The sequence below is a fragment of the Nothoprocta perdicaria genome, unplaced genomic scaffold (assembly GCF_003342845.1).
Source record: "Nothoprocta perdicaria isolate Ctin4 unplaced genomic scaffold, notPer1 scaffold_102, whole genome shotgun sequence".
Lineage (NCBI taxonomy): Eukaryota > Metazoa > Chordata > Aves > Tinamiformes > Tinamidae > Nothoprocta > Nothoprocta perdicaria.
This window is the reverse complement of record NW_020454117.1, coordinates 1443912-1470288: the sequence shown is the minus strand read 5'-3', so window position 1 is coordinate 1470288 and position 26377 is coordinate 1443912. Positions and strand designations below refer to the sequence as shown.

General features: G+C 49.5%; 1 protein-coding gene across 3 annotated transcripts in view; it reads left to right on the top strand.

Annotated features, from left to right (window-relative positions):
* The window catches only part of BBX (BBX, HMG-box containing), a 116189-nt gene that overhangs the window by 15991 nt on the left and 73821 nt on the right, over nt 1–26377 (top strand). For 2 of the 3 annotated variants that reach the window (XM_026041813.1, XM_026041804.1), the window contains exon 2: nt 9605–9685. The gene's annotated coding sequence lies outside the window, so the exon portion shown is untranslated. Of the gene's footprint in view, nt 1–9604; nt 9686–16845; nt 16856–26377 lie in introns of those variants that run through there. The other variant, XM_026041822.1, reaches the window with a different exon arrangement.

The window sequence follows — 26377 nt, the reverse complement described above, 5'->3', positions numbered from 1 at the left end:
AAGATCCTCAGCATAACATACCCTCTCCRTAAATATTTCTCTCTTAAATTTTGACGTTGTGAGAGACCAGGAAGAGCGTGTGTTTGGCTGAGCGGGTTGCCTTGCTCTGGATTTCGGGGAAATCCGTGGAGTCCCACAAGGTGGCAGGAGCTGCCTGCTCTGCACTGCGCCCTGCTCCTCCGAACGGGAAGGGAACGAGCAGATTTCACCAGCCCTGTGCACTCAAATAGCAGGGAAGTTGGACCCAGACTTCAAAACCCCGCTTTGTATAGGTGTTTCTTGGCTTTCTGAATAGTTTAGGCAGATGTGCAGGATTCCATCCTCCCCAGAAGCTTAAACCTTCTTGGTATGTCAGCCAAAAGGGCCTTCGTCTTTGCTCAGTGCTATTTCTTTGCTTATGTTACATGTGYTACAAGGCTGAAGCTCTGCAGCAACTTGCTAAAGTCTGAGATTCACAGTTTAACAAAGTGCCAGTGAGCATCTCTGTAACTTGCAAACCCCCCTTGACACTGTGGGGAAGCTGATCCCGAGGACAAGCAGCAGCCAGGGCACAGGGACCGCCACAGCAGAGAGATGCTCTGCTGTGTGCATGTAAGGGAGTGTTTTCCTTGAGAAACCTCTGAAGAATCGAAACAGCGTGAAAAATATCCAAGATTGGGGATTATTGGAAGTCATCAAAACAGCTAATTCTGCTTAGTGCAACCGTGTTGGCTAGTATGTAGTGCAGAAGGCTGAAACACAGGGAATTTATTTCCTTTTCTTCGCCTGCTTGGTATGTTGTTAGGCTGCCCGAGTTCTCGTTTCACTTTGTCGTGTTTCTTTTCCCTTTTTTTTCCCCCTGTTCTTTCTCTCCTTTCTCTTATTTCCTGTACCTAGCTCTCTTGTGCAACATCTTGTGATCAGGGGATATAAAGCACTACAAAAACGTGAGYGTGTCTTGCTGAAGAAGTGGTTTGGTGGAGCTCTGGGTATGTGCCTGCCTGACCTGTGCTTTTGCACCCAGGTTACAGGAGCTCCCTGCCTGACTTGCGAAATCCATGGGCTTCYGGGGCCGCAGTTGGCAGAGGTAACTCTGCACAAAACAGTGATAAGATGATTAGCCCTGATTCAGCAAACCACAAAGAACACCGTTGTTGAGACCTGTGAATCTCTTGATTTGTGGTTTTCAGAATGAGAGGACAGCTCCTGTCTACCGTCCGGGAATCACTGGGAATCGGCACAACCACCGCGTTTGTGGGGACACACAATGCCCTTCACTAGGGTAGGGAGAAAATGAGGGTGGGTCATTGCTTCCTTAACCAGCAGATGGATACTAGGAGTAGGAACAGAGCAATTCTCATGTGAAATTAARGGTCCTCCCTTTCCCTTCACTGCTGGAGAAAAAAAGAAATTGGTGTTTGTGAGGGCAATACGGAATAGCTACGTGAGGTGAGTTGATGAAAAATTCTTCCACACTTGCCTATGAAATGATGTCGCTTCCTTCTAGCAATGAGAGAAGCAATTTAAGTTAAGAATGACTTAACAGTCAGTCCTGTGGTGACTTTCATACTTGTTGCACTAGGATGTGTTGTTCCCTACGTCTTGCCTTACTAAAGGGAGGACACAAGATGGGAACCAAAGGTGCATCTCAAAAGTTCTCATCAACTCCCACGAAGCACGATATGCATCCTTGTCTCACTGAAATGTAGGACCTGCAGAAACACTTGTGTTTAAAGTACATTTGGTGGCACGCATGACTTTTAGGGAAAATCTTTCACTTCTGGTTGTAATGCAGTCAGTTTTCAGTGGATGCAGCCAGGTGATACCGTGTCATTCCAGAGGGTAAATTTTGCAGTTTGACAGCTACGCTTTTCACAGGCTCTTCATGTTATTTTCTCCTAACGATTATTTAAAGATTTTATAGAAGTAAACCATTAAAGTGGGATTCAGCATGTGATGAGCGCAGCGCTGGAACATGCTCCCTTAACTTGGAGGCAGCCGGCAAGGCATACGATGTGCCTGGTCGTGTATCCTGTAGGGCTGGAACAAAGCTGCGCTCGTGGAGAACCCCGGCGCTGGGACGAGTAGCACCCGCGCCGCAGCTTGCCTGAGCTTGGTCGTGGAGCCGGCACACAGGAAGGCTCCAGAGTGCACGGCCACGTGTCCTGCTGGCCRGAATAGTAGCTGTTCATGGAACAGTAGAGAGCACAGCATTTTTCCGGTGCTCCTTCCCAGTGCAAGTGGGAAGCTTAATCCCTCAGCATCCTCCTTAGCGCCTTTGGAATGTCTCAGCTTATCTACTGATGGCAGTTAGTTTGGGGATGGCTGAGGTTTTCCAGCCACTAGCTGCCCTGCAGAGACGCCGTGCACTTCCCCTTCTCCATGCCCTCCTTGGGAATGCAGGGCACTGCTGGCCTCTCACGACTGCCCAGCACAACTAAGGAGGCCAGCCAGGCAGGTGAGTTTTCCGGCCATGGCCGGGCTGTTTGGTTTTCTGGAGGGAGATTTTCTGTATCTCTCCYAAGTGGGATGTGCAGTTGGATGTCAGGGGTTTCAAGATGCAGAGCGCTGGCTGCGCTGCATTYGGGTTGCGTTGGGGAATTCGGAGGATTCTCCTTCTCAGCCAACTTTGTAGCAGCACCTTGTTCACACACAGCACTGTCGAATCCCGCCTGTCGATAGAGGCTGCCCTAAAGCCAAGCCCCGTGGGCTCGGGAGCCTTGCAGCCCGCTGAGCTCCGAAGGCTGTGCCTGGCACGGAGCCCAGCAGGGAGCAGCAGCGGAGCCCCACGCCAGCTGGTCCCATGTGCCCCGAGCTGGGGACATCCATGTCCTGGCCTCCCATGCCTGATGCTTGTGGCACTCGGAAGGTTCCATTACGGGGGGCCCGATGCCTAAGGCAGACACTGCTGAAATCGTGGCGGGGACCAACGCTCCGTGCCACGTGCAGCAAGGCCAGCTCTCGGACCTTCCTTTTAGATGGGGATGTTTTTGGGCTGCGCTAACAGCTTTCCCTGCAAGCTGCACGTCCTGTGCATGAATTTCTCTTATAGCACTAGACTCTTATTTTTTAAGAAAATACTTTTTCATGGGGAATTACTATTCTATCCACTTGGTGTTTATTTTCGTATTACATTTTGGGGTTTTTTGTTSTTAAAGAAAGGGAAAGCTAACTGTCTGTTACAAGGCCCCCACTTGGTTTGGTTGGTGTGCGGGAAGAGGCACCTATTTCCCTTGCCGGTGCGCAGGTGCAGTTTGTGTTCCACTCTTCTACCTTTGCGTAAAGCAACTCACTGAAAACTAAAGATCTTGGGGGGACTATAGGGAAATACAACTAATTTGGCCTCGGTGTTGAGTCGTTCCTGTGTCTGAAGGAGCAGTGGGTTTGGTATGGGAGGCGCTGTTGCCCACAGCTTAGGCGTTTCGGTTGGCGTTGTCGAAGAGCCCSGTGTGTCCCAGTGCCTGGAAGCTGCAGCGCGGCGGCCGACTGACYCTCCTGGTGCAAAGCCAGGCCTCGTGTCCACGGAGCATCCCAGACCCCCAGGCCTGTGGAGAGGTACGGCCGCTCCTGCCCGGATAGCGGGGGAGCTGCGTGTCTGCCCCACACCCCACATCTGGGTCTGGGCGCGGAGGGGCCCGGCCACTCCCGTGCTGACCCACACGTACCGCCGGGATGGGGGCGCAAGAAGCCCCCGCCGCTTTGCCCCCTCATTAGGAGGTTTCTTTATTTATATCGTGCATCCATTAGTGTTTTAACAGCGTGCTGCCCTTTGGTGGCTGAGCCATGCAGTGCAAACAGAAGGGGTTTTTTTTCTTGCATATATGAGATTAGGGGTCAATTTTCCATGCATTCAGTCTGTGGTGTGCTCTTCTGCACTTGTGTTAGGTGCTGCATAGTAGAAACTTATTTTTAAAGAATAAATAAATAAATAATTGCATCATGCCCACACAAACACTAGGGTGAAAATCTGATAAGAGAAGAGGCAAGAAGTATTTGATTGAACAAGAAAAACGCTTCACTTAGTATGCTGAGGAATAGAAAAGCAATAGGAAAAACCCCTTAGGGAGGGATTTATGGTAGTCACCGATTCAGCTGTCAGCTTTCAGCAGCAAGGTTGGGGATTCAAGTGGGCATCATCGCGAGCAACGTTAAAGTAAATGTTTGCTCTTATGTATGGAACCCTAAGCTCCCCGAACTTCTGAGGATGAAGTCGTTTTTTAAGCGTGTTTGCAGTTAATCAAAGCTTGACAGGTGGTTTTGCAAAAGTATCTCGAGTTGAATTTATTTACGCCTATTCAGAGGAAGTAGTTATTTGTGACACAAAAAAGAGGCAAAGACTGGGTGAATTTTATCTCAAATGCACAGTGATGGCTGAAAGGCTGTAGTATTTACTGGAGTTACCTGTTGGCTGCTGCCTGAACTMGGTGCCTTCTTCTTGGTGTAGCCCTTCGCCTTTCCCAGGACCAGCCCTTCCGTTCCCAATCCCAGCTGCGGTGGGCTGGGCTAGGACRAGCCCCGGTTTGAGGAGCTCTGCTGCCAGAGGGGCTGTTAGGGCAGGATGTTGGGGTTTGCTGGTGTTGGGGAGCTGCWGCTCCGCACACCCGGCTCTGTAGAGCTGTAGCTGGGGTGCCGGGGTCCCGGCCTGTGCTGGATCACAGTCCTCACTGATGACATGAAAATAAGCACCAAACTCGGCCTTCCCAACGTGTGGGGTGATTCAGTGCCCGGAAAAAATGCGGGCCTCTGTCCTCTGTGCCCAAATCAGGTTGTAACAGTGGTTTTCCAGTGTTGCTTTAAGGCAAATTTAACGGGCAAGGCTTATTTTTTTAAACGTATTAAGGTTTGAATGGGATGAAATGTTTGGAGAACGAGATGTGAAACTGTTGGAAGTTCTTATCTGAAGAAAAAAGGGCAGGATTTGGCCAAAAGCAGGTGCTCTAAAGGAAATTATTCGAATAAATAGCTGTGTGTAGTAGCTGTTTCTAGTTGGCCTTGATGTCTTATCACAGTTAGCTTTCYATTTAGGAGGGAAGACAGGAACCATAAAACTTGATGCAAATTGCTGGAATAAAATAGCTTTCTTTGCAGCTACCCTTTCAGCTGTTGCACCTCTTTTAAGAATATGCTTATGGGATACTGCAACGGTACATTTGGGAAGGAAAGCGGGATGTATATGACTGTGATCTGTTGTTCCTGCTAGGAGGACTAGAAAACAGAAGCTTCTGCTAATGCAACTTTCTTTCAAAAATCTGTTTTGCATTTTAATCGTGTAGAGAACAACTCTCGTCCTTAAAGTAAAGGCATAACAAAACTCTAGTAATTTTAAAGAATTTTTATTTTGAAAATGCATCTTGATATGCCAGAACTAATACATGGTCTCCATCAAGTGAAAATCTGCACCTCTAAACTTCCCCCAATCGTGGTTTTACAATAAAGCTCACGGTAAGAAGGACAACGGTGTTGAGATGTTATTCTGCCACGTTGTACATTGTCACTGAGTGCCTGCCATCTTCAGCAGTGAAGAAACGGGAAATAATTTCTGGGGATAAYGGTGTAGAGGAGGGAAGAGAAGGAGAACAGGCTGCTTTGATGTAGGATATTATTATTATTACTATTTAGTTGGAATGTTCTACACGTTACATATGTATGAATTTTGTCTCAGACTGTAAGCTGATGGGGCAGTCCTGTCTTTTGTTCATTTATTAGGCAATGAGGGAATAGCTTCCTGGCGATGGGAATCTGTCCTTTCACGTATGCCGCTGTTGCACTGCGGAGTTCAGGAGACTTGCACGCGCCTGGAAATAAATAGTACCACTTCTGAGAAGCTGCAAGAGCCGTTAAATGACTCTGCTCGCTCTCAATAAACAAACTGTTGGTTGCGTGTTATGGGGTATTTTATGAATGAACCCAAATCCATTGATCTGCTTGATGCTGTATTAGGGTTTGGTATTGTGTAGTTTATGTAACTCGGGAATGGGGTGTATCCATTTTGAGTGGAGAGGTAATCTTGTTTAAGGATTAGCAATTAGCATTGGATTCATGGAAATGGAATAACAAAATGGCGTTTCTTTGGGAATCTTGATTTATTGATACTGATACAACCTGTGTGTATTCATGTAAAATCAGTTTGTCTCTGAGTCTATAGGAGGCAGAATCACCATCATAGATGTGTGTTGCCAGTCTGGTTGACTGTTTGGATGTCCTAACTGGTAGTCCCTTCCAGGTTAAGTTTTGGAGTGTTTTAAGGGTGCAATTGAGTTTGTGTGCGTCTGCTTCCCCTTGCCATGGGAATCTCCATGCTGGGTAGCAGGAGCCCGTTAAAGGAAGCTTTCGTCCGAGCAGGATTCATCGGTATTGCTTCTTCCCTGTGAATCTTCCTCCCCCTTCCCCTCCTGTTTGTCGAAGCAGCTCTGATGGTCACAGCAAAGCAGTAAGAGGCCGGAGAAGTCATCCTGTCCGGCCAGGGGACATCAGATCTGWGACAAACGTGCTCGCTCCATCAGTAGGTCGGTGTCCTGCCTTTGGAACAAATGCGCTGGCAGTCTCGTGCTGTAATGTCAACCTGCCTTTCATCTAGCACATGAGAGGCTCGGAGGTTGGCAAATATAAACGCGTTTTGACAATTTTAGTTTAAATGAGATACAAATGCCAAGTTCAAATGGTCCATGCTAACTGTTGTATTGGAAGTACCTGGACTTGCTAACTCATCACTTAARTATGTGAGTTTAACAAACAGGAACGTGAGTGAATGTGCTTACAGGTGGTTGCCGTTTCTTACTGCAACTCTTTCTTCTGAGGTGAGTTTCTGTCCTCTATAATAGCTATAGGCTTACTGTATATTAGAGGATCTTCAGCTCTTTTTCTGGGGCACCTGTTGCCTGATGAGTGCCCTTTTAAACCTGGATCTCCATTTGGGCACCAGGGGAAGCACCTCCGCTGCTCGTAGATGTCCCTTCAGCAGAGCAGGCCGCAAGTGGCCTGTCTGGAGCGGCAGCTCTGGGGCTGCGTGTGGGTCTGGGAGCTCACGTCTCCCTGTGGCTCGCGAGGGTGATGCAGCGGGGTTAGCTGCATCTGAAGGGAAGCCCAGGCACTTGCGCTGTATCGGAAAAGCTTTGGGAGAAGCCCTCCCTCTTCCCCCGAGTTAAGTTCCTGCTGTGCTTTAACTTTTCCTGCTGTTTCGTCCACCCACCAGCAGCAGCACAATACCCCTCGCAGTTTCTATGGATTCTTGGTTTTAATACTCACTAAATCTGCGCTCCTGAGTGGGTGAGTTATGTATTCCCAGTTCCAATATAATTCTGCCTTTAACCTCTGTTCTCTTTGCTTAGTGAGGGAGCAGCTGTGCAGCAGTTCAGTGCTGATGGTGTCCCCAAAAGAGCAGAGCAGCTCTGCCAGGAGCGAGGCCCGCGCGCCCAGGAAGGGATGTGCTGCAGCGTGGAGAAGGGATGGAGCCTCGGGGAAGGGACGGAGCCTCGGAGAAGGGCTGGCACCTCGTGCCCATGGGGCCCCGCGTGCCCTTGCCCTGGCTGCCCTTGCTGGGTCCCTCAGGGTCGTGGTGGCCCTGCTGCTGCTTGGCGCGCTCCGCAGGCCGCCTCAGCGGAGCCGGGCCGGGAGAGGGGGATACAGCCAGCGGGTGAGCTCCTTCCTATCAGCTGTGGGGTGCTGTGACCCACCGTGGGGTGCTGTGACCCACCATCGGGAGATGTAGGTGTCGGTCCTGTCCGCCCGCGCTTGGGTGAAGGCAGGTACTGGGGATGGTGGCCCGACCCTGCTGCTGGGAATCCTCTCCTGTTCCCTGCTTTCCTTCCACACCAGTGCGARGAGCTCTCTACTTATCCATGTCCATTATATCCCTTCCTTGGGACTTCTTTGGGACACCCTTCCACTTGGCAGGTAGAACGGTGGCCGAAAACCAGTGTGAGGCTTTGGTCGATGGTGAGGTCAGCCCTGCCCTCCCGCGTTGGCAGGCTGCAGCTCGCTCCACTTGCTCCCAGGGCAGGATTCGGATCTGGCTGCGGCCTGAGTAGAGGGAACGGTTTCAAACAGCGGTCGAGAAGCACCCGGGGCCTAGGGAATGTCGGAAAGAGTCGCTGAGCACTGTGTCCCGTGTGCGCCTTGCAGCCACGGTGCAGGGCCCTGTTGCCAGAGTGGGGGAAATAAGAGTTTAAGAGCAGACAGGTCAGCCCCTTCCTCCTCCTTTCCCTTTTCCTCTCAGTACCAGTGTGGAGAACATCAGGCTGAGCCTTAAATAGTGTATGGCTTTAACTGATTTTTATGGATTTAGTGTATGGATAGTGTATGGATTTAACTGTTTTTAATATCCATCCCCCCTTCCTCCTGCAATGCAAAATTGTCACAAAAAGGTAATGGAGYAAAACATACATAAATGGGGATGGGGTAAGAATAAGGCAACAGCCTAAAGAATGCTCTCTGTGTTTATCCTGKCTTGTTTGGGGGGAAAAAAATTAAGAAGATTCACTGTCCTGCTGGTTGTTGTGGGTTTTAATCCTTGCTTTGAAACAACTGGCAGTAGCTGGCAGAGAAACCAGCCTGCCTTGTGTCATGTCTCTCGGGTTTGGTGCAGAAGCTGCTAGCAGTAGGTGCTAGGAAATGTGCCCTATTCCTAGGTGCTGTTTCTAGAACAGGAAACATGCTCTGATGATTTGTTTCCCTAGCTTTTATACGCTCCTCGTGATCAGTTYTCAGTGTTATGTGTGGCTTTGGGGTTATTCCGACTGCTGGGATAACCTTGGGGTTATCCAAGGGGTGCCTTGCCAYTGGGGCAGTCCTGGGGGTGGGGGTGGTTAGGATTCATAGGGAGCAGGAGATGACCTCATACAGCTCCAAGCAGCCTGGATATCCTTTGGAGTCTTAACCTGGAAAGCCTCTGGAACATCTCTGGAATGGCTGAAGTCTGAAAACACTTCTTGCAGATCACTCTTTTCCTGAAGAACAGCCCCCCTTGGCGCCCCCCCCCCCCCTTCTATTTAGTTTATTTTTTTCCCAACTTTGCCAAGGGGGGCCAGCGCTTCCCCTCAGTAGACACCGGGACGCGCGGCCGCATGCGGGAGGCGGCGGGCAGGCGCCCTGCGTGCTCGCCGAGGGAGGCCGCGCTTCCCCGTGCCCACTCGGAGCGGGCGACCGCGGAGGCCCCGGCGGGAAGCGGCGCCGACTCCATTGGGAAGTGGCACCGTTGGGAAGCAGGCGCTGGGAGGCGATGCCCGCAGCGCTGCCCGCACCGCCGCTGCCTCCATGTGCGCTGGGCAGGGGGAGCGCCGCTGGTGCCCGCGCCGCTGGTGCCTGCGCGGGCGGCATCCCGGCAGCGCGGCGGCCCGCGGCCGTCCTGCCGAGCGGGAGCTGCGGGCAGGAGCCCCGCGCCGCCTGCCTCGGCCGGGCCGGTGCTCCGCCCCGTCGGCGCTCTCCGTGCGCGCAGCCGAGAGCAGCTTCCTGCTTCTCGCTTCCCTCAAAATGCGGTGGTTCCTCCTCCTCCTCCTCCTCCCAAAGAGTTATTTTCCGAAGAGCGGAGTTGATCTTTGCGGGTGATTGCGAGCTCCCCGCTGCCCGCGAGGCTCCCGGCGGGCGCTGGGAAGGCCGCGGGATCATGGTGGTTTGTGCTCTCTTGCAGCGCGCCCGAGCGGTGAGGATGGTGGCCGGCTGCGCCGAGTGTCCGTCCGTGCGAGCTCTGTGACCCAGGACGGCGGCCGAGGTGAGTGTCGCTCGCGCCGGGAGCCCCGCGGCGCCGGCCCCGCCACCGGGAACCGGCAGCGCTTCCCCTGCACCGGCCCYGTGGGGGGGTCGCCCCTGCTGCTGTTCCAGTAGAGTGTCCTCGGAAATGATGCCGTTTGCTCCTGTGAATGCCTGCATCCATTAGAAGCCTGTGTTGTACAGAGCTGCTTTCCTTAGCTTGGGAAGTGCAGGTAAACACAACAGAGATCTGGCCTCACGGGACAGGCCCTAAAGGCCGAGTGAGCTCCAAACACCGCAGGGCAGAGCAGCAGTCAGGCAGCTCCTGGGCTCCGAGGTGGGCAGCGTGGCACCGGGAAGTGCCTGTCCACTGCTTCGACAACCGCTCCCGGCCCGCAATAATGTGGTATATAGGAAGGGTTGGTGTGTGGAAATAAAATGAAGAATGTAAAAAGCAGGAAGGTAGAACATCAGCCTTTGTACGTTCTGCAGAATTGCTGAGCGTGCTCCAGGATTATTTGTCTGCAGGAAGGAGCAAGTGGGCAAGTTGTCAGAAAACTCTTGTTTTATRCAGTGGAGCGAGTGTGTGTGCACATGTGTGTCTCCGTAGGCAGAAGAATGCAAATGCTGTAGGTGCATTAACTCTCAGCCTTTTAAATGGATGTTCGTGGCTCTCTGTGTACCTTCTAACAGAGCTCTGAAATGAGCAGTCTATAGCAGGGGGCAGCTGGCTGCTTATTTTCTGTAGTGGTGTCCCCCTCCTGCCTTCTGTCCCTTGCTGCCTGCTGGCAGCCCCCCGGGCAGCCCAGCTCGCTGGCTGTGGTGGCCTCGTTGGCTTCCCGGAGCTCTGCTCCGAGGAAGCAGTGCCCAAACTTGAGTCAAACTCAACTGGGACACCCCAGACCCTGGGTCCACAGGGCGCCACCCCGGGGCTCAACTGCTCCCCAAGGGGCGAGGGAAAACAAGGAGAAACCGAGGWTCTTGTTGAGGAACATGGGAGATTTGGGGCGTCTAAGGATGTGAGGACAGCAGAAATGCTTGCAGTCTTGATCCAGACCAGGGGTTACGCAGTGAATACCTGTTTTCTCTGCTRCTGAATTGGAATTTGTCCATTCTGCCATAAAATGAAACAAAAATTTAGTTYTGAGTTGCGAGGGGCAACGGATGTTTCTTTTGCAGTGAAGTTCTCGAGAGTAGCTGCTCTGAAAGCCGTTCCGAGTAAAGCTTGAAATTGAGCTTTGATGCATCTTGATGGAGACCAGAGAGGCATGGTAAATTAGAAACTGGGGTTTGATTTGTGGTAACGTTTTGGGGAAACGCTGACATTTGCTCCTTGGTGGAAATAATAGCTATTTTTTTCAGTTGTAGGGCAAGGAGGAGCATATTTATGAAAGTGCCTTGTATTACTAGGCCACGCTYCTGGAATTTAAGAGCTTAGTAGATAAAGATGTAAGGTCAAAGCAAAGCAAGAAGGCACATTTGTTGTCCAGCTAGTGGGTAGCACTGAAGGGAAGGGGGTGGGGGGTTGAAGGGAGATGTTTAGAAAGTCATAATAAAAACTTCCAGTCACATGTGGCCTTGCGTTCCTGTGTCTGGTGTGGGGCAGCGGGCTTAGCACACAGATAGTGTGGGGTTTTGCCTCTGCATCTTCTATAAAATTCATGGCTGCTGAATCTCCTKATTTGTGCACATGAAGCTTACCCCTCTGAGTGATGACATGACCCGAGGCTAAACAGTGGATGAAGATCCTTTCTGTGCTGTTCATGTAGTAGGTTGGAAACGTGATACTGCACCCTCATTCAGCTCAGGGTGTTGGCTCTAAACATGGTAGTTCTGCTTGTGATTTGCCCAAGATCCATGTGGGAAATGAGCCCATTCCATAGATGCAAATGTATTTCCTGTGTGGACCCAGGTACCCAACTCTCTTATCTGCCCAAGTTGCCTCTTTTTTACTTTCATTCTGCCAATACAGAATATCTGCAGCACTGGAAACATGGGCATGATGATGAGCATGAAGCCTTAACAGCCCCTCTGTCTCTGTGCTTGTTTACCTATATTGTACTTACCTTCAGAACTTTCTTTTTTAATAGGTAGCAGGTTACTGTAAGAGCTGCAGCCTGTAACTTGTGAAGGGCTCCAAGCAGTGGCCCTACATATTGTGCTTATAATTCGCTTTCYAGGCTTGCTGACAGTTAGGGTCAAAACATTGACTCTCATCACACTGACTCTGTCAGATTTTGGCAATCTGGTCTTCTGTTAGGTCATGGACAGGAATTAATTTCTTTTAGAGAGCTCTGAAATGGAATGGGAAGTTCTCTCTGCAAGCTGGATGGCTTCTGGAGGAGGGATCCCAAAGGTGTAGACAAGTGCTGCTTTCCTGAAGGCCAGAGTGATGGCACAGCTCGGTCGCTTCCCCTTCAGTTAATGGTGTGTGTAGCCCTGGGTGCAGGTCCTTGCCAGGCTAGGCAGCACTAGGGAGTTACTGATGCTGCAGGTCGCCCATCTTAGTCCTGGTGTCGCTTTCCTCTTCCTCCTTCTGAGCTCTGTAGGAGGTGCTGCCTTGCTTGGCTGTCCTTTGTGTCACCCAACATAGTGTGTTACCTGCAGGGCTATGCTTGAAAATTAYGGGGCACCTTCAGTGGGTGCCTCCATGGGTGCTACCTCCCTTGGTAGCTCCCTCTGGATGCAGAATTGGAGTTTGCTGAAGGTTCAAGGAGTTGGTTGGGTTTTAGGTCAGGAGTCTATGCACAAGGTGGCTGCAACGCAACTTGAACTACTTGGAAACACATGTTGAAAGAGAGGGTAGTTTCTCCTGCAGAGGCCTGCAAGAGGAGTGCACGTCTGTGGTCAGTACTCCAGCATTTTTTGTTTGTTTATTATAATAGCAGCGTGGTGGTGGTGCTTGTTGCTTGTGCGTGATTTGTGGCGTTCAGGATGTTTTTCTAGTGGTTTTCAAGCTTTTGTTGTGTGGGTTAGGTGCTGGCAAAAAGCAGCAAGCAGCAAATGCTTCTACGKGAATTCCCTGGAGCTCTGTTTTGGCTGGGGTAGTTGGGTGTTACATCCCAAGATAAAGATCCTATTTTGAGATTCATTGCTACAGATGCATGCATTTGTGGAGGGCCTTGTTACTCTCGGTGAGACTCAGAGCGACTATAGGAATCTCTGCTAGTGTATTTGGATGAGGGATTAAAAGATTGGTACTTGTTTTGCTTGGAAGTTGCTCAGATAGTAGAATTAAGAGTTGAAAATATCTTTTCTATCCCTCCCTTTGCCCCGTCAAATTAAACTAAAAATCCAAGTGAAYTGTGACACATGAACTCATCACCTATTTTTGAGAAGTATTTTGGAGTAACTTAAGCTATAAATAATGCTGTCAATAAAGAAAAAGAAAGAATGTACAGGTAAGAGGAAAAGGAATCAGAGTTTCAGGCTGAGAAAGAAATATTTTATTTTTAAAAAGTTTTCTATCAGGTTTGCACAGCATGAAATCCAGTTGGTTTTTGAGAGAGCCAGGAGGATTTCAAGGACTGCATAGAATCCCGAGCGCAAGTTTCACTTGGTTATGGCCTTTGTTTGGAGGAAAATAACTGCCTCTTGCTCCCTCCTTTGTAAGTGGAGGAGCTAATTAACGAGAGTAGATGACACAAGTGGTGCCTCTTTCAGTTCCAGGGGCCGCTGCAGCAAGGGCTAGGGGTGCTGCTGCTGCYGCCGTCCTGTGGGCGCTTTGGCCCTGCAGACCTGCGGCTCCGGCTGTGCCCACAGAGGCACCACCGGCAGTGCCGCTCCACCTGCGGCGCGGGCACGATGTCAGGGGGCTGCCTTTTCCCTGGATCCTCCCAATGTCCTGCGGAGCCTCCGTGGGAAACAGCGGAGAGCCGGGCAGCTGGCAAGGGAGACCTTCTGCGAGCAGAGTCTGCTCCGTCTCATGGGCCGGCTGGCTTAAAATCCTGGTCGTGTTTGAGATGTGGGGTTCGGATGGGGAAGTGATTGAGGAGGGAAATACTTTTATAAAGAGAGCTGATGCTTCGCAGGGTGCAACTCATGCATCGGCTCTAAAGCAGCCCCAGAAGGTCCCAGCAGAACAGCCTGCCAACCACAGAGGAGCAGCATCAGTTGTGGAGTAAAAACAGTAAAACTCCACATGTGTTTGCTCGCTACATCTGTTAAAAAATGGTTCGTCTYACAGTAGAAACTTAGGATATCAGGAGGCTAGGATATTTTCAAAACTGCGTATTTTCCTTATATCTYTATACAGGTGTTCAAACAAAACATTTGTTTCCCAAACTGGTCACTCAAAAGTGAAGCTGTCTGTAAGACAAGTGAAACATAATTTGATTGATTTTTTTTCCTTTTCCCAGGTGGGAACAAAAATATCCTGGAATTTTGTTTTTCTTGTTTAAAGTGATAGTAATATAGCTAGAAGTGTTCTAAACTTAGGATTTCTTGTAATTGGTGGCACCCCTTGAAGCCTGTTGATATGTAGAATAGCTCAGAAAAGGCAATTGTGTGTTTAAATCGCTGAAAACTGCTCAGGTAAAGCCATGAGCAAATTCCRTTTGGTCCTGTCTGCACTGACAAAAACTTTGTCACTTGCAACACCTCACGTTTTAGTGGAACTTGCTCAAGAAGCTGGTTCTTTCAAGTTAGGGCCACTAAACAATTTTAGGTTTAAGCAATTTCATCCCCATTAGAATTGCAAGAAGACAATCCACCATCCAGGCTTCTATTGGAAAAAAATATGTGAAATTTTATAATATTAAAACTGAGACCTTCSCAATAATTTTGTTGGTTTATTTAAAATGGATGTGAGAATGATGCTATAGTAGATGCTTTGTGGGTTAGATGCTGTGCTTTCCTGGGATATTTTAACAGTTTCCACTAAGTTCTGTAAATTCTGAGTTGGGCTGTGGAAGGGTTCACTGCAGGTCTGGACGTCTGCTATTTGGTGGATGTCTAATGAAATGATGAATCCAAATTGGCTTGTTGTTGAAGTGGTGGTGAAGGAAAAGGTGCTTTCCTACTGTGTGTTTTCTGGGTAAGTGAATATGTTTTAACATTATAATTGACAAATATACATAAAAGCAGATCAACCCTTCGTTCCTGTCAGTTCTGAGTGATCTTCCAGCTTGTCTTACAGGTGAGCAAGGTTACGATCGCGGCAAGGGTGATGCCCTTAGTTGAAGGCAGCTATGGACTGCTGCTCTTCGCCTGATTTCTGCTGAGCAGATACATGGGGAGAGCCTGTCTCTTGAGTGCTCTTGAGCATTAAGATATAGTAGAAGGTCCAGAAAGAGCCTCACATCTTAATTTGAGTTCAGAGGTGGCTAGATATTTCAGGTGTGGCTGTGCTACTGCTTTTGCACTTTCGTTCCTTTTTGTTGCAGGCCAGCTAGTACCTTCTGCAAAGCGACTTTGCAAACCCACTGCTTTGTTTTTCATCTTACATGTACCTCTGAATAGATGCATCTCAGTGTAACTCCTTTCCAATAGCAGGACAAGGGGTGCTTGAATGGGTATTACACTCCTCATTCACTTGGTGTGGTTCACTCCAAGTATAATGAGACAAAGACCTAGCTGAAGATGCTGTAAATTGATCAAGCTCTGATGATTTTTTTGACTTGCTGTTTTACACCAGCAGTGAACCCATCTCTTGGTTCTTCATATAGAAGAAACGAAAGAAGAGTCTAAGAAACTAAACTTAGCATGAGTTAAATCCGTGTGACAGTCTAACAGATAGGAGTAGCCATGTCTTTTGTATGATGATGGCCAATTAAGACTGTAGAATATCATTTTAAAGTTTTTATTAATAGTACAGAGTAGGCCTGTTTAAAAACTAGAAAAACGATCGTGTTTCTGTGTAGCTCAGAGACACAGMATGGCTTGCTAAGGTGCAGATAGCACCGTGAACAGGCCCCTGAGCAAGGAGCATCAAGAAGCACCTCTGGGTGGTCTCCTAACCCAAAAGGCTAAGGTGTCCCCCCTTTCAGGAAGAAATGCCCTTTGGGGACCACCCTTCTCCTCAGRGAGGCCTGTGCGGAGCGTGGGAGCAGCTTCGTGTGCCAGACCCGTGAAGGAGCGAGGTGGCGGCTGCCTGCGGAGAGGCAGAGCTGAGCACTCGCCTTTGGGGTTGCTCACTTGGAAGGAGCTCCCTCGGTTGGCTTCACCCATCGGGCTGTAAAGGCTGCTTTTCCTCCTTTCTCCTGCTGGTGTGGCTGCGGTACTGCTGTTCGCTGCCGTCGTCAACTGCTCTGAAGTAGGTCAGTGCTCCCGAACAAAACCATAAGGATAATTTGCCCTTTCGTAGCTCTCTTCACTGAAACTACCCCAGTGACTTACAGGATCGGTGACGGACGCTGCGTAACACCTTTCTGACCAAGGTGATCAAGGCAGTTAAGTTACTAACTTAATAACAAAATAAAAGTCTTAGTCTCAAGAACCCAAGAACTTGCCTTTTCCTTATTTTCAGTGCTGAGGCTATTGCTGCACAGATKAAGTTATTAAGTTATAAGACACCAAGCCACGTGGGTAACATGCCTCAGAGAACTGCGTGAAGGATATTTAACACRCGGTGTTCACTTCCCTTGAGTCAACCCTCATCCTTGTGCTCGGCAATTAAACGGGAAAGCTGCTAATGACGGACTGCGGTCGTCCTGCCCTCTCTGTGAAGGAAGGGAAGCAGCGCAGCTTCCTCCAGAGCCGGGTGCTGTAGCAAAGCCATTTCCAGAGCCAGGAGGAAACTCAAGATAGTCCTGCCCTTCTGTAAAGTGWCTGTAGCTCTTTTTGCAAGAGAGATGGCACAAATTGAGAATAACAAAAATTGATAAAAATGAGGAAACTGACATTTTATCTGGAAAAAATAACAAATACGCTGACGTTTTTCAAGTTCTTGTCTCTAAGACGGTTTTAATTGCTGTTTTTCATGGCTTGCTCTGAGCCATGAATGTTGGAAATAAAATTCTAACAAAATTACATTCGCTACTTAAATTTCCAGAACTTACCTAACTAGGGCTCTTGAGCAGAGAATTGGTGAAGCATTACACATTTTTMTGAAGTTTAATAATAAGATTTTTATAGATACTTACAGTACTTACTGAAGTGTTAATTTAAATCATACTTCCAATACCCGTTTAACGCACTACCGTTCTTGCTCAGCTTTGCATGTTATTAGCTGGATGTTTCTTCTGTGACTGGGGTAGGTAAATATGTAAGTGTCCAAGTGTCCTGTGCGGTGAGTTTGTGGGAGACGRGAGATGAGAGCTGGGTAAGATGAGGGGGCGAGGCGGAACAGTCGGATGAAGGTGGTGGTGGTCGGCACCGCGGCTTAAATTGGTCCTGGTGAAGAGGGAGGCCGAAGGGCATGCCGGCGGTGCGGCGTGTTTAGCGAGCCGAGAGCTTAGACCTGGCCTTGCGGACGGTCCCGCGCRATGGGTAACCTGCAATTAGGGCCCGGGAGGGGGCAATTAACGTGGCTGTTGCTAACGAGACGGAAATGGTGGATGGGCCGTGTCCTCCTGGGCGCGTTGGGGCCGAGGCGCTGCCTCCTCGCGCTGGGCCCCAAGGCTGCCGTGGGGCCCCGAGGCCGCCGTGGGGCCCGTGGGGCGGCGCGCCRGGGAGCCCCTTGGCTGTGCCGCTTCCGCACAGCCACTGGGTGCCTCCCGCAGCTCGCGCCTGGAGCGGCCCCGCAGCCGGGAAGGGCTGCGGGAGGTGGCCCTGCAGCCCGGGGCCTGGCTGAACCTGGCCTGAGATACCCCCCAGCCCGGGGACTGGGCCTTGCTTAAGGAATTCGCGTTAATATTCCTTACCGAGGCACTGGTAGTACCAACTGGTTACCTTTTCAGGCTGCCTTGCTTAAGTAGGAGCTAGACTCCAAACATGCCTGCTTTTACCTTGAGCTTTGGTGCGGCACCTCTTACTTTGCAAGCCTTCAAGCACCCCAGAGGGGCTTCTGCCCATGTAATGCTATCTGCGCGTCTTCTGTGCGTCTTATAAATGGGTGGATACATCCACCTGGCCCGGGAAAGCTTGAGCAGATTGCCCTGAAATTATGGCAAGGGCAGAGGTTTCCACGAGCCCTCCTTGGGTTCCCAAGGGGCCTGCTGGTTCCCAAGGTTCCTGGGGTTCCTGCTCACCGCAGGACTTCAGCCCAGGGGCTGAAATAATCTTCCTGTCTCACAGAGATGGCCTAAATGCTGTTTTCATAAACATGTGTTTGCCAGTGCATGCACTAAGCACATAGTCACTTTATCAAGGTAATTAGAAGATGAGGTGGTGTCATTCCTGTTGCATGTGTTTCTCAGGCATCCCTTCTTGTTCCTGAGGTGTAATAACAAATCATTAAATACCATTAGTTCTTCCTGTAAAGCATGTTCTGAACAAACAGTAACGCATGTGTCTGATTCTTTCTTCTTTTTCTGTTTTTTTTTCCCCCTTCTATTTTATTTTGTCAGCCAAAAATTCCTTGTTGGGTAAGAYTTCACTGAACTATGCCTTGAACTATAAAGTGTTTATATTATTCTTGAAAGTTGTGATATTTGAGTGCTTCAGTGGTCATTGCAAGGCCAGTGTTTGTCTTGTCTTTAAACTAATTGCACATTAAGAAGGTATTATCTCTTATTCAGAAAGATCACATATCCCAAGCACTTTCTTTTCTAGCGTTTGAAAGTTTTCTTTAGCTAGAGTTTTCCTCCATTGAATTTTTAAGGCCTCCTAATCAGCACAGAAGGCTTTCYGAATTAGCTTCCTAAAACTCAGGTTTAGATTCTGGATTAATTTGGTGCTTTGCAGATCAGGAATAGATTTTTTTSTGAGCCAAACATCAGCCCCTTTGAAGAGTTATGTTTGTCTAGAACTAGAGGTTTAGCTCTTTGGACTCTGTTGGTATCCTGTGTTACAAAGCAGCTATTGCAGGTGATGCTCCGTTATGTACTGTACCTGTATACAGGAAGGATGCATATAAAAATGATAGTGGTTTATTATATATGGACACAGATCCTTTCTCTTTCAAAATGTACATGAATTTACTTAGGTGCACAAACACCAACCCCAAATTTTGAGATTCTGAGGTGTGAAAGCTGTCTGTGGTCATTGGACACTGTCCTAAAGTGAAGCTTGTACGAAAGTGATCCGTAATTTAAAAAACAAACTACTGGTTTGTAAGTGAAGTATGATAAAACTGAAGAGAAATACTGAAATAAGCAAAACAATTTCTTGCCTTTGCTTACATACCTTAAATACTTCCTTTCCCTTTGCTGCTGCTGCCCCGTTACCGCATCTGCTRAACGGCACGTTCTGTTTAATGCACTGGGCTTTCCTTGGTTTCACGAGTGCRTTCAGACCCGTAGCTCTGGCGAGCKCGCCTGCCTCGCTCCAGGCAGGGTTCCCGGGGAGGGAATCAGGCAGGGCAGGAGGCTGGCGGCCAAAGCGCCCSTTCCTGCGTCCCTTGAGGCTTGCCTGCTTTTGGGAGGGGGTTCCTGTAGGGAACCCGTGGGGGAGAGGAGGCTGATTTGCTCTCTTGTCCCACACTCTTCCCCATTTCTCCCTCAGGTTCCCCTTCCCCCATAAATAATCAACCAGCATAGTGAAAATGGCAGCAGTTTTACTACTTCTGTTTCAAAAATCACCGCACTAATTCAATCCCTGTCTTATTCCTCCTTGTTTCTCTTTTCAGTGATTTTTACTCCTGRAAATGACCTGAGAGGCAACTTGTGCTTGAGTAATTATTTTCAACATTTTTTTTCCCCTCAGATATACACAATTTAATTCTGAACTAAGATTTTTATTGTGAACTTGGAATCCTAATTGAGTATTTATTTGCCAATGTCTTAGTAGAAATTTGCCCTTTTCACTTAGATATTGGACTAGAGGTCTGTAAACCAAAACAATGTGTCTAGAAACACGAGCTTAAAGTTTTAACTGAACCTCCAAAAATACAGGATATTTTCATTCTGTAAGCTCGTGTTTCCAGATCATGCCTGTATGACAGTCAGCTTACACACAGGTAACCTTGCACTAGCTTTTCCCTGGAGTTTCTCACAAATGCAGTCTTTCCCAGAGTCAGTTTTAGAAGTCAAGCTTAAAATCCTAGAGCCAATATTGGCATAGCTCTAGGATGGGTATATTTAGTGTTTGTTCTGCAGTGTGCGTGGTCTCTGATGTGTGTCCAGAAAATTGTTTTGGTGTGGGTGGGATTTCTGTTGCACATGGGCATGGGGTTCCCTCCAGAAATAGATTTCCTTGTCTGCACACAGCTGCTTTAAGATGAAGCTTTTTGTGCTGTTGAGAGTTGGGCTTGGCACAAAAGCCTCTCGGAGCGCGTGGGGTGGGAACTGCTTAGACCCATGGCTGGTACCACAAGTCCTCCCTGGCTCCTGCCTCCTTCCCGGCCTTCAAAAYGGGGAACCTGCTGGGAAAGAGCCTGGACTATTTAAATAACAACTCTTGCCTTAAGCGTTAGCGCCTCCTTTTAGCAAGATACTGGTGCTGATTTCACCATTTGCTGAGAACTTCTTGGTGTCCTTCACGAACTCGGTGAGGCTCCTTCGCGGTGCAGCACCTGCAGGGGGTCTGCAGCCCASCAGGGTGTTCCTGGGTTGTGCCACAGCATCTTGCCGGGTGCGTTCCCCCTCCCGTGTGCGTGGCGAGCGCAACACGGAGCTTGTGTGTCACGAAACTTGGTCCCTTGGCAGAGGCCGCAGCCGAAAGGCCGCGTGTTGAGCGCCGGGAGCTCGCAGGGCGCCCCGCGTGCGGCAGCCAGCCCTTCCTCTCCAGCCCTTCCTCTCCGGCTCGGCCGCTGCAGCCGGAGCTTGCGAGGGGAGGAGAAGGTCCGTGGCAGGGCCGGCTCCTCGGGCCAGCCCTGGAGAGCTGCAGCGGAGCCCGTGRGGAGCGTGCTGGCGCGTGCCGCAGGCCGCGGCTGGTCCTCCCGCAAGGACRGCGAGCGGCAGAGCAAGGCTCAGAACAGCCTCCTGCTTCCCCGAATCCTGCGGCCGCTGCCTCCRCGGGATTGGCAGATTGTCTGGCCACAAGGAGTAGAGGCTTCCCTGTGAGGCAGTTTCTTCAAAGCCGGGACAAGCCTGTAACCCCGYGGTGTGTAGCAGAGCACCGAGCAAGTTCCATAGCTGTGGCAGCGCTTACCTCCTAGGTGTGAATGTAAAAACAGACCAAAGCAGACAACCCTAAGGGGCGTGGGTATTTTTTCCTGTGTACGTACACAAATTCTGCGTCTGCAAAAATTCTACAGCTGTCCTTTGCATTTTGCTCTTGGCTAGCATTGCTGCCTGAAAGGTTCACGGTGAGCATGGCATTCGTTGCATTATATTGTTAGCAGTGTAATATATAAATATACAGACTTTTTTTTTCCAACAGCTGAATTTTTATGCGAARGCTTTTAAAGAATTGTGCCAATTACAGGAGTAACAATGTATTCACCGTTATGCAAGAAACTACCAACTTACATTTGCATTACATGGGGGACCCCACTTTTTTTCACCTCACAAATGGGTACCTAYACAGATATGCACCTGTGCAGAAAGTTTTCTATAAAACTGACCTTTTGAGAACTAGTTATCTGTTGCCTTCCCTCTGCCGCTGCAAAAACGGTTTAAGCTGGCCAGTGTGCTGAGGTCTCTAACAAAATACTTACATAGCTTAGGGAAAGGAAGGAACATGCCATGCTGTTCAGCAAATACTCACTTGCTCTACGAATACAGGTTAATGGTTAACTGCGTGCAAGTCTGGAAACCATCATAGAGCAATTACAGTTCATTACGGGGCAGCACAAGTGCCTTGACATGTGTGAGGTCCTACGGACGCTCTGAAACTTGGAAATGTGCTGTTAGGAAAGGGTTTTGCATCCGTTCACATCTTTGCAAGGCAGAAATAAGTATAAAATCACCCAAGAGAATCTTTCATGCCAAGGCTGGCATAAAGAGGCAGGCCCCCTTTCCTGTAGGGCAAGTCAGCTTCGTTTAGGTACCCGAAGGAAGAAGATGCTGCGTGAGCCCTCGAGGCGACGCGGCGGCGGCAGCAGCAGCCGCCGTGTGTCCACCCGCGCGCGCCGCCGGGGTGGGTGTTCCTGGGAGGCGCCTGGGGGCTCTCCGGGAGCCTGTCCCTGCTGGAGTGCCCTGCAGGCAGCTCTCAGCTTGCTCTGCTTTGGCCTCAGCCCCTCTCCTGGCCGCTCACCAAGGGGGGATACGTAGMGCGCACCGTGCGCTCCTTCTGGGAAGGCCTCGGCGGCGTTTTTAYAGCCGGTTTTTCCTGCCTTTCTGCCTCCAAATAAGGGGCTGTGGCAGGACAGAGAGCTGGCTCTCCTGGTAGTTTCCTTCAAGACAAACTGAATTTGTTGTTCAGCCTTCTTTCTCCTTATTTCTTGGTTTGTACCTTCTGCTGCGAGTCAGGTTCTGTGAACAGATGTGCGGGCCTGACCGCCGTTTCTTCATGCCGTCAGTCTCACTAAAGCTCCACRGGGCTAGTGCAGCAAGTGAGGCTGTGAAGGCCTCGGCCCTTAAGTCTTGGGCTAGAGAGCCTCTACACAGAGGCACGGCTTTTTTGCAGGAAAAAAGCGTAGCTTCTTCCAACCGTAGGGGCTACTCATGTATTTGAAATGGAGCCCAAGTGTTCAGAAGCTGGTGACCACGGGCAGGGCAGGACTGGGTTGGTGCTCAGGGGAATAATTCATCCCTGCATCCCCAGGGCATTTATTAGGCGTCAAGATAACCTACCAGGGACTGCTTGGTAAGGTTGGGGTCTTCTGCTGGTCCTCAGGCACTTCCCTTGGCCCTGTCTGGAGACCTTGGATACTCCAGGGCATCTCAGATGCCACCATAGTGGCACAGCCACACACTTAAGTAACTTCTCTTTAATGGGGGTGTAGTCTTTATTTAAACAGAAGAATTGAGATGAAGGTATTGCCTAGCAGAGTTTAAAAAGAACGTTTTTCTAAAACTCTGATMAAATTGTAAGAATTACTTCGTGTTGTCAGGCTGAGGACCAAGCCGCGTGTCTGTCTCAAGGCACTCGTTACTGCCCTGGGGGGTTTCCTTTAATTCACAGGCGRCGTTCCCAGTGCTCCAAGGCATGCTGAGGAAGGGGGCAGGACAGGTGGATGTGGCGGGTGAGATGGGCTGCATGTGGTGAATATTCTCCAAATTCATGGAGAATAAAAGCCTCTTCCTTGGGCCCACTGACTGCTTCAGTTCCGGATCTGCCTTCCACCCAGTTAATAGCATCATTTAAGAAACAGCTCTGTGGTTTCTGCAAATACCTTTCTGTGAATACTTTTTTCTTTTTTTTTGGAAGGGGGAGAGTACTTGCACAGATTCCTTTCATAATTACATTCCCAGCCAAATACTTCTCTCTGAGTGGTTGCACAAAGCAATTAAGGACTTGGTGTTTCCTCGAAAGAGGCGAGAGGATGGGGATTCTTCGGAGCCTTGGTGCTTCCCGCGGGCTCTGCAGCCACCTGCCAGCAGGAGCGGTGAGTGGTGCCCCTCACTTCATTACTGCGTTGAGTGGCATCACAGCAGGCAGCTGCCCCCATAAACTGAAGTCACTTCTGGTTGACGTTATTGGGACCCTTTGCAGAGGGCTTGGACGGCCTTATCCTTCACTTTCCAGAGCTGGGATGACCGGCAGGTCCCGGCTGCTGTCGCCTTCCCGGCAGAGCTGAGCTCTGAGCAGCTCTGGCCTCGCCTCTGGTGGCTCACGTGCTCCTTGAGTTTTGGGCCAAAAGCTGCTTTGTAGCGGCTGAAAATAACACGAAACTTCTCCAATTAGGGTCCTGTATTTGAGGGAAACTGTACCGGTGGTGTCTACTGAGAGATGATYTTTTCCTGAGAATTCCCTTAGAGAAATTCGCTTCACACAGTTGGTCTAAACTGACTTGAAATAATGGTCTTCAGATTTGTTTACTATGTGTTTCTCTATTTTTCCAGATTTTCAAAAGAATTAACAGTTAAGGTTTTCACACTCCCCRCCCATATTATAGCCTCTATAGCAAGGCTATCCAAATAAAATCGGGAAGTAGCTTTTAGGGCAGAATCTCCAAGATCTTATTTATTTTTAAACAGATGGAAATAAGAGACTACAAAGCTGCTGTCTGATGCTGGAGCAGTGCATTGGTGCAAAACATGCCTTAACGCAATGCAAGTGTGTTAAGTGTGTAACTTAATGCAAGTGAGTGTTGCTGTCTATTTTTTAAAAATGTCTGGGCCCAGTTTTTAGACTTTCTTATAATTTGGTTCCCCACAAAGGTGTGAAAATAGAAGCAGTGACTCTAGTTGGTTTTTGAAATTGCCAGTTTCAAACTAAGGCAGGGAATTCTACGGAAAGGAATAATTAGGTGCATTAGGGTGTTATAAATGCATTTACTGATTTATTTATTTATTTATTTATTTATTTTTTGCTGCAAGGTTTTTGCGAGTGAGAGAATCTAAGGATTTTTTGAATACTTTTTTCCCTGTGCATTATCATGCAATATTTAGTAGTGTGCTGTAGGATTAAGAGGAATTAATGCAGAGTTTTAATTTTTCTGTTTATTATTTTGTAGTCTTTTGTAAAGAAGCTCTAATTTTTTAATACCAAAGTCTGTCATGATTTCAAAACAATGGCGAGGGTTCTCTCATTAGCTTTATTTCAGTTTTACTGAGCTGAGGACGTTTGTTACGTGCTCATATGTTGTGAGAGCATTTCATGCTTTTCCGACTGGTTTTGGATGTGAAAAGAGAATTGAATAGGGACRAAATTCCCATGGAACTGAACACGGAACAAATGAGCCTCTAATGATGAATTGTGCTCCCAAGCCCTAACCAACCAGCATCTCCATCATTTTAACTCCCTAGGTGGCAGGGAGGGTGTTGCAGCACAGGCGGCTCTGCGCGAGTTCCGCCTGCCCCGCAGTTTGACCAAGACGCGTCGGCCACAGTAGCGATTTGTCCTGAAACGCTCYGGTTTTTTGTCCGACTTGGCAAGAAAGCCAGCAGGAGAGGAAATAGAGCTGAGGAATTCCTTTAAGTTCAACCTTAAGGTATTAARAAGGTGTTGTAGGTTAGCCTGTAAGTGCTCCTATGAGAAGAGTACGCTTATAGACTCATAAAATGAGGAGCATTCTGCTTGCTTGTTCCACCGGCAAGCTCTGCCTGGGGTCTGCAGGTTACCCGGGGGGCTCTGGAGGCTCTTGTTGAGTTTGGTAAATCAGTCCTGGGCCTGGCCGTGTCTCATCCYACATCCCTGCCAAGCTGTTAGGTGGAGCAGGGGGCAGAAGGGGAAGCGGGAGAGCTTCCTGTGCCCGGAGCGACCCCGCGCCGCATGCCTGGCAGGGCCGGGGCCACGCTCGGCCTGTCCTCCCGCCGGCTGCACCGAGAGCAGGAGGATTAAGAGCCACTAAAACTCCTCCTGTCCTTACAGAGCGCGCGGCCGGGGAGATTACTGTCTGCTGCGTCAGGAAACGTCAYTTTCCCGTAGCTCCGTGTAGGAGGAGTGCGTGTTCAGGAAGGAGGTGCCGAGTCCTAACGCAGTTTCATGCAGCGTGACTTTGTCCGTTCCATACGGCAGACTGGGGTGCAGCAGTGCAAAGCTGACCTGGGGGGCAGGCCGGTTAAAAGGTGGGTGGTTAAAGCAGTGCGGGGGTGATCCTGAGACGAGGCTCGTGCAGAATAACGAGCAGAGGGGTCTGTGTGGGTGCACACGTGCGCTGGACTCGCCGTTGCTACTGGTGCTACTGTGCAGAACTGCAGAAGCAGCAGCAGCGTATGGATTTCATGGCATGCAGGAGGAGCTGACGATTAAAAAACGCCTATCACATTCAGTACGAGGTGGTGAAATAACGTTCAGCAGAAGGCTTCGGTTCCCCTCTTCTGCAGCCTCTTGTTTGTTCGGTTTGCAAATATAACGAGTGCTGAGTAGGAAGCTTGAGAGTTGCCCTCCCAGGTGGGTTGAGCACCTCTGTGGCAGAAGAGCAATCTGACCCATTCCTGGTGCCGCCTCCTTCCCTCTCATCAAACTCAGCCCAGGAATTTGATGGAGGACAGATTCATATACTCCCATTGAGCCCAATTGCTCTGATCTCTCTGTTTTGCTTATTTGTTTGAACTGAGTGTTTTCTTTCACCTAGGGAATAGATTTTAAACCCCATTAGGGGTGTCAAGAAGAGCAAGAATGGCTTCTTCAGATACAACAGTAACAAAGGAGAGAGTAGGGAAAATGCTGGCTACTAGTGAATGGGGCAGGAGCCCTGGAGAAAAGGACAGCAAAAGGGCCCAAAGTGCTTCCTTGCCTCAGTCTTTACTGACTAAGATGAGCCCTCAGGAATCTCGGACCATGGAGACCAGGGAGGAAGCTGGGAGAAAGGAAAACTTCCCCTCCAATGAGGTGGATCTATCAGAGATGACTTTGGCAAACCTGGCAGCCCTGAGCCCCCGTGGGATGCACCCCGCAGTGCTGAGGGAACTGGCAGGTGTCATGGCTAGACCAGTGGCCTTCCAAAAGGGCATGGAGAGCAGGAGAGGTAACTGAGGGCTGGAAGAGTGTTAATGCCACTCCAGCGTTCAAGARGGGCAAGAAGGAGGGCCCAGGAAACTGCAGGCGGGCAGCCTCACCTCCATCCCTGGAAAGGCTGAATAGCACTGGGCCCAGCACTGACCCCCAGTGGTGTCCCCCAGGGGTCAGTGCTGGGCCCGGTGCTGTTCCATTTGTTCATCAATGACCTGGACGAGGGCACGGA